The sequence below is a fragment of the Schistocerca gregaria genome, unplaced genomic scaffold, assembly GCF_023897955.1.
Source record: "Schistocerca gregaria isolate iqSchGreg1 unplaced genomic scaffold, iqSchGreg1.2 ptg001327l, whole genome shotgun sequence".
In the NCBI taxonomy this organism is placed as follows: Eukaryota; Metazoa; Arthropoda; class Insecta; order Orthoptera; family Acrididae; genus Schistocerca; species Schistocerca gregaria.
The window spans coordinates 30,001-37,500 of record NW_026062636.1 but is presented as its reverse complement, the minus strand read 5'-3'; the positions used below and the strand labels follow the sequence as shown (position 1 = coordinate 37,500).

At 55.1% G+C, this 7,500-nt stretch overlaps 3 non-coding genes across 3 annotated transcripts in view; all 3 read left to right on the top strand.

Annotated features, from left to right (window-relative positions):
* The first annotated feature begins 3,666 nt into the window (after positions 1 to 3,666).
* Positions 3,667 to 5,559, top strand: LOC126330662 (small subunit ribosomal RNA). The gene has a single exon (XR_007563089.1). It is a non-coding gene; the product is annotated as a small subunit ribosomal RNA (ribosomal RNA).
* Positions 5,560 to 5,927: 368 nt separating this feature from the next.
* Positions 5,928 to 6,082, top strand: LOC126330676 (5.8S ribosomal RNA). The gene has a single exon (XR_007563101.1). It is a non-coding gene; the product is annotated as a 5.8S ribosomal RNA (ribosomal RNA).
* A 188-nt stretch (positions 6,083 to 6,270) lies between these two features.
* LOC126330670 (large subunit ribosomal RNA) overlaps positions 6,271 to 7,500 on the top strand; it is a 4,222-nt gene continuing 2,992 nt past the window's right edge. Inside the window, exon 1 of the ribosomal RNA XR_007563097.1 lies at positions 6,271 to 7,500. This exon is cut by the window's right edge and continues 2,992 nt beyond it. This is a non-coding gene — a ribosomal RNA (large subunit ribosomal RNA).

Genomic DNA, 7,500 nt, shown 5'->3' with positions numbered 1-7,500 from the left:
CATGAAGAGTTATATCAAGTATGCCAAATTCCCGCTGTCCCTATACATGCAGTAAGTTCGTCATGGGCGCTGGCCGGCAGGCCGCGAGACCTGACGCCCGGCGGCAAAGAGTGCTCCTCTGAGGATATAGATGTTCCGTTCCGCCGCACAATGGTGACGGTGACCGCTGCCTGCGGTGGCAACGCTGGGCACAGTCGATACTCGCCGTGTGGTGGAAGGTAAACATTATGCGGTACATCAGTACTTTCCTAATAGTTCGGTCGTCTCACGGCACTGCTTAGTAAATGATGCAAGGCCACATATAGATGATTTATGCGAATGTCCCTATACGTGCTGTAAGACTGGGCACACAACGTGAATCGCACGTCAGCCAGACACTCGAACATGCACTACTCTCGGCCTGCAACGGAGACACACAATACGTAAACATCTGGAATGCGACAATGTCGAGTGCACCCTCTCTGCCACATTGCACCGTCGACACTATGATAACCAGACCAGTAGGTCCACCTATAAAAGCACAATACCACACTCCTCCGACAACTACCATTGCTCAGATAAACCAACACCACCAACACACATCCTACACAGAGGGGCACCAAATATCACCACCCGCCCTCGTGTTATACCACATGAAAAATTGCAGAAGTGAGAGACACAGACCCGCCAGCCTCTTGCTACAAGCATCGAACCGACGTGACGTATCTGACGGTGACTCAGGCATCCGCGTACTGCCACCACTATCCACCCCCCCCCCCTCTCTGCCCCCTTCCCACACAATACCAAATTTAACCAACTTTATCGCTTAACCTAACTGTGGTTTTACCAGATTATCGCTTAACCTAACTGTGGCTGTACCAGATTATCGCTTAACCTAACTGTGGCTGTACCAGATTATCGCTTAACCTAACTGTGGCTGTACCAGATTATCGCTTAACCTAACTGTGGCTGTACCAGATTATCGCTTAACCTAACTGTGGCTGTACCAGATTATCGCTTAACCTAACTGTGGCTGTACCAGATTATCGCTTAACCTAACTGTGGCTGTACCAGATTATCGCTTAACCTAACTGTGGTTGTACCAGATTATCCCTTAACCTAACTCAATTTGTCCCTTAACCTAACTCAATTTGTCCCTTAACCTAACTCAATTTGTCCCTTAACCTAACTCAATTTGTCCCTTAACCTAACTCAATTTGTCCCTTAACCTAACTCAATTTGTCCCTTAACCTAACTCAATTTGTCCCTTAACCTAACTCAATTTGTCCCTTAACCTAACTCAATTTGTCCCTTAACCTAACTCAATTTGTCCCTTAACCTAACTCAATTTGTCCCTTAACCTAACCCACGTTGTCCCTTAACCTAACTCAATTTGTCCCTTAACCTAACTCAATTTGTCCCTTAACCTAACTCAATTTGTCCCTTAACCTAACTCAATTTGTCCCTTAACCTAACCCACGTTGTCCCTTAACCTAACCCACGTTGTCCCTTAACCTAACCCACGTTGTCCCTTAACCTAACCCACGTTGTCCCTTAACCTAACCCACGTTGTCCCTTAACCTAACCCACGTTGTCCCTTAACCTAACCCACGTTGTCCCTTAACCTAACCCACGTTGTCCCTTAACCTAACCCACGTTGTCCCTTAACCTAACCCACGTTGTCCCTTAACCTAACCCACGTTGTCCCTTAACCTAACCCACGTTGTCCCTTAACCTAACCCACGTTGTCCCTTAACCTAACCCACGTTGTCCCTTAACCTAACCCACGTTGTCCCTTAACCTAACCCACGTTGTCCCTTAACCTAACCCACGTTGTCCCTTAACCTAACCCACGTTGTCCCTTAACCTAACCCACGTTGTCCCTTTGCCTAACATAGTTCACTGCTCGGAATCTCTGGTGTCGTTGTTATCCTCATGTAGATGTCTTGCGAGTGTTGCTTACTTTCCACATATTCCCGCTATCCACTGTCAATTGTACTGCAATAGGACTATATCGCCCCCCCCCCCCTCTGCCCCTCTCTTTGTGTCTCCGTCCTCTCAAGCTGGTCGGTCTGGCGTTTGAGTGTTAAATGAGCCTCGCAGCTGTTCAGTTGCGTTCAGATGTCGACGCCCTCAGTGTACGTCGTGGTATGGTCTGTGTCCATTGTCCGCTGATGTCGTACGCGTAACCCACACGCTGTACCGATCATCGGTAGTTACGTACAGAGTGAAGTAGTGTGATACGTGTGACCGTACGCTGGCTGTGCCCAACGGTGTCGAATCTCAATTTCCATATGTTGTGCTCGATGCTACTTGTCTCGTCTCCCAATAACAGCTAGGTTGCACTGTGGTACGCCGTAGAGGCGTGTGGGAGGAACGTACGAACGCATTGTATGTCACCCTGGGTCGCTGGGGGTGGTGGTGCGGTGAGTCAGGTCAGGTCAGCGTGAGCCGTGTGATGTAGTGACGCGTGTATTCCGACTTTGTCGTATTGCCTCACACAAAGTGCTACCCTGGTGGACCGCGTTCCATATCTGGGACATGCCGCAGATGCCGGTTGACAGTGGATCGCGGAAGGGACATCGCATACGTGCGCGGGCCACCTTCCACGTGTTCTCTTCTGCACATGTCGCAGTGTGTATGTGGTCTGATGTAGCGTGTCGTGACACATGACATCCTGGCATGCAAGAATTGTTGAATTCGCAAATGTAGGTGGACATCTACGTTTACTGCCCAAGATACGCAAATGAACTGGAAATCCGTTGTTGAGCGGTTGTTCACGCTGGAGGTGAATCTGTGATGGCGACGATCGGTACAGCTATTAACCGGTTGTTTCAGCGGTACCCGCCACATCCACACACGTGACTAGGCCCATGTGGGTATGAAGCGATACGCGGCGGTGGCTTGGTGGGACTGTTCCCGGCCGGTGAAGGGGGGCCGCCCGGCGTGTTGGCCGCGCGCTGCGTGGGCGCACGCGCAACAGGCGGCTGGTGGGGGGCGCCGAGTGGCAGGAGCGCCAGCCGACGGGCTCGGCAGGCGGCGCAGCTACGCTGCGGCGCACCCTGCACGCGGCGCCTGGCGGCCAAAGTTGGTTCAGCCGAGCCCGGTGCGAAGCGCGGTGGACATCTGCAGTGTGCTGGTCTGATTGAGGACTGTGTGCGTTGAGGATGCGCCGCCGCCTGGCACTCGGCGCCGCGACGCCGTCTGCTGCTCGGTCGCCCCAGCGGTTCTCGCAGGTGGTTTGTATCGCAGTTGTGCGGACGTGTTGGCGCGTGCGCTGTGCTGGGAGAGTTCGCTTCTGCACCCAAGTGGGGCTTTGCCCTTGTGTGGCGCTGGCGTTGGAGCTGCCGGTCACCATAGGTGGCGCGTGTTGTCTCCCGCCGGCAATGCCACGACAGCACGCTCCCGGGCCTCTGTCGGCAGCGGCAAGCTCAGTTGGGAGCAAGGGTGTTCGCACTAAAACCGTCTACTCGCCTAACTCCGGGCGATTGCGCCTCTCTCGAAACCGACCAAGTACCTAGGACGGCGCTGCGCGCCGCCGGGACCTGAGAGGGTTTCGAGGTGTATCGTGCAGGGGAGCTCGGCCTCCTCCTGTTTGCAGAATAATTGAGCGGACGCTTGCGTGTTCGCGCGGGCCCCCGGGACACACTCCCGGGCGGCCGGCTGCTCAGCTCTAGTTGACGCAGCTCCCTGGTTGATCCTGCCAGTAGTCATATGCTTGTCTCAAAGATTAAGCCATGCATGTCTCAGTACAAGCCGCATTAAGGTGAAACCGCGAATGGCTCATTAAATCAGTTATGGTTCCTTAGATCGTACCCACGTTACTTGGATAACTGTGGTAATTCTAGAGCTAATACATGCAAACAGAGTCCCGACCAGAGATGGAAGGGACGCTTTTATTAGATCAAAACCAATCGGATTGGCTTGTCTGGTCCGTTTGCCTTGGTGACTCTGAATAACTTTGGGCTGATCGCACGGTCCTCGTACCGGCGACGCATCTTTCAAATGTCTGCCTTATCAACTGTCGATGGTAGGTTCTGCGCCTACCATGGTTGTAACGGGTAACGGGGAATCAGGGTTCGATTCCGGAGAGGGAGCCTGAGAAACGGCTACCACATCCAAGGAAGGCAGCAGGCGCGCAAATTACCCACTCCCGGCACGGGGAGGTAGTGACGAAAAATAACGATACGGGACTCATCCGAGGCCCCGTAATCGGAATGAGTACACTTTAAATCCTTTAACGAGTATCTATTGGAGGGCAAGTCTGGTGCCAGCAGCCGCGGTAATTCCAGCTCCAATAGCGTATATTAAAGTTGTTGCGGTTAAAAAGCTCGTAGTTGGATTTGTGTCCCACGCTGTTGGTTCACCGCCCGTCGGTGTTTAACTGGCATGTATCGTGGGACGTCCTGCCGGTGGGGCGAGCCGAAGGGGTGCTTTCGCGTCCCGAGGCGGACCCCGTTTAAATCCTACCAGGGTGCTCTTTGTTGAGTGTCTCGGTGGGCCGGCACGTTTACTTTGAACAAATTAGAGTGCTTAAAGCAGGCAAGCCCGCCTGAATACTGTGTGCATGGAATAATGGAATAGGACCTCGGTTCTATTTTGTTGGTTTTCGGAACCCGAGGTAATGATTAATAGGGACAGGCGGGGGCATTCGTATTGCGACGTTAGAGGTGAAATTCTTGGATCGTCGCAAGACGAACAGAAGCGAAAGCATTTGCCAAGTATGTTTTCATTAATCAAGAACGAAAGTTAGAGGTTCGAAGGCGATCAGATACCGCCCTAGTTCTAACCATAAACGATGCCAGCCAGCGATCCGCCGCAGTTCCTCCGATGACTCGGCGGGCAGCCTCCGGGAAACCAAAGCTTTTGGGTTCCGGGGGAAGTATGGTTGCAAAGCTGAAACTTAAAGGAATTGACGGAAGGGCACCACCAGGAGTGGAGCCTGCGGCTTAATTTGACTCAACACGGGAAACCTCACCAGGCCCGGACACCGGAAGGATTGACAGATTGATAGCTCTTTCTTGATTCGGTGGGTGGTGGTGCATGGCCGTTCTTAGTTGGTGGAGCGATTTGTCTGGTTAATTCCGATAACGAACGAGACTCTAGCCTGCTAACTAGTCGCGTGACATCCTTCGTGCTGTCAGCGATTACTTTTCTTCTTAGAGGGACAGGCGGCTTCTAGCCGCACGAGATTGAGCAATAACAGGTCTGTGATGCCCTTAGATGTTCTGGGCCGCACGCGCGCTACACTGAAGGAATCAGCGTGTCTTCCTAGGCCGAAAGGTCGGGGTAACCCGCTGAACCTCCTTCGTGCTAGGGATTGGGGCTTGCAATTGTTCCCCATGAACGAGGAATTCCCAGTAAGCGCGAGTCATAAGCTCGCGTTGATTACGTCCCTGCCCTTTGTACACACCGCCCGTCGCTACTACCGATTGAATGATTTAGTGAGGTCTTCGGACTGGTACGCGGCATCGACTCTGTCGTTGCCGATGCTACCGGAAAGATGACCAAACTTGATCATTTAGAGGAAGTAAAAGTCGTAACAAGGTTTCCGTAGGTGAACCTGCGGAAGGATCATTACCGACTAGACTGCATGTCTTTCGATGTGCGTGTCGTGTCGTGTCGCGCAACACGCTACCTGTACGGCAGTGGCCGTGCGCCGCGTGCGGAACCACGCGTGCCTCTCAAAACTAGCGGAAGTGTTGTTGTTGTGTGGTACGAGCGCTGAAGCTCTGGAGCGGCTGGCCTGCGGTACCTGGCGCCTGGCGCCGGTTATGAATGACGTTCGCCCGAGTGCCTGTCCGCTCCGGTGTGGAGCCGTACGACGCCCATCGGCTGTGAGGCCGTTGGACACAAAAAAAAATAGTGGAACAGGGGCCGTCAGACGCCTCAGTCCCGCAAATGCTACTGTCTTGAAAGAGACAGTGGGAGACTGAAAAGGAAAAGATCACCCAGGACGGTGGATCACTCGGCTCGTGGGTCGATGAAGAACGCAGCAAATTGCGCGTCGACATGTGAACTGCAGGACACATGAACATCGACGTTTCGAACGCACATTGCGGTCCATGGATTCCGTTCCCGGGCCACGTCTGGCTGAGGGTCGGCTACGTATACTGAAGCGCGCGGCGTTTGTCCCGCTTCGGAGACGTGGGAGTGTCGTGGTCGCCTGTGTGGCCGGCCGCGTCTCCTTAAACGTGCGATGCGCGCCCGTCGCCTGGCGGTTCGCATACCGGTACTTTCTCGGTAGCGTGCACAGCCGGCTGGCGGTGTGGCGTGCGACACCTCGTACAACGACCTCAGAGCAGGCGAGACTACCCGCTGAATTTAAGCATATTACTAAGCGGAGGAAAAGAAACTAACAAGGATTCCCCCAGTAGCGGCGAGCGAACAGGGAAGAGTCCAGCACCGAACCCCGCAGGCTGCCGCCTGTCGTGGCATGTGGTGTTTGGGAGGGTCCACTACCCCGACGCCTCGCGCCGAGCCCAAGTCCAACTTGAATGAGGCCACGGCCCGTAGAGGGTGCCAGGCCCGTAGCGGCCGGTGCGAGCGTCGGCGGGACCTCTCCTTCGAGTCGGGTTGCTTGAGAGTGCAGCTCCAAGTGGGTGGTAAACTCCATCTGAGACTAAATATGACCACGAGACCGATAGCGAACAAGTACCGTGAGGGAAAGTTGAAAAGAACTTTGAAGAGAGAGTTCAAAAGTACGTGAAACCGTTCTGGGGTAAACGTGAGAAGTCCGAAAGGTCGAACGGGTGAGATTCACGCCCATCCGGCCACTGGCCCCCGCCCTCGGCAGATGGGGCCGGCCGCCCGCGCGGAGCAATCCGCGGCGGGGTCGTGTCCGGTTGCCTTTCCACTCGCCGCGGGGTGGGGCCGTTCCGGTGTGCGGTGGGCCGCACTTCTCCCCTAGTAGGACGTCGCGACCCGCTGGGTGCCGGCCTACGGCCCGGGTGCGCAGCCTGTCCTTCCGCGGGCCTCGGTTCGCGTCTGTTGGGCAGAGCCCCGGTGTCCTGGCTGGCTGCTCGGCGGTATATCTGGAGGAGTCGATTCGCCCCTTTGGGCGCTCGGGCTCCCGGCAAGCGCGCGCGGTTCTTCCCGGATGACGGACCTACCTGGCCCGGCCCCGGACCCGCGCCGCTGTTGGCTCGGGATGCTCTCGGGCGGAATAATCGCTCCCGTCAGCGGCGCTTCAGCTTTGGACAATTTCACGACCCGTCTTGAAACACGGACCAAGGAGTCTAACATGTGCGCGAGTCATTGGGCTGTACGAAACCTAAAGGCGTAATGAAAGTGAAGGTCTCGCCTTGCGCGGGCCGAGGGAGGATGGGGCTTCCCCGCCCTTCACGGGGCGGCGGCCTCCGCACTCCCGGGGCGTCTCGTCCTCATTGCGAGGTGAGGCGCACCTAGAGCGTACACGTTGGGACCCGAAAGATGGTGAACTATGCCTGGCCAGGACGAAGTCAGGGGAAACCCTGATGGAGGTCCGTAGCGATTCTGACGTGCAAATCGATCGTCGGAGCT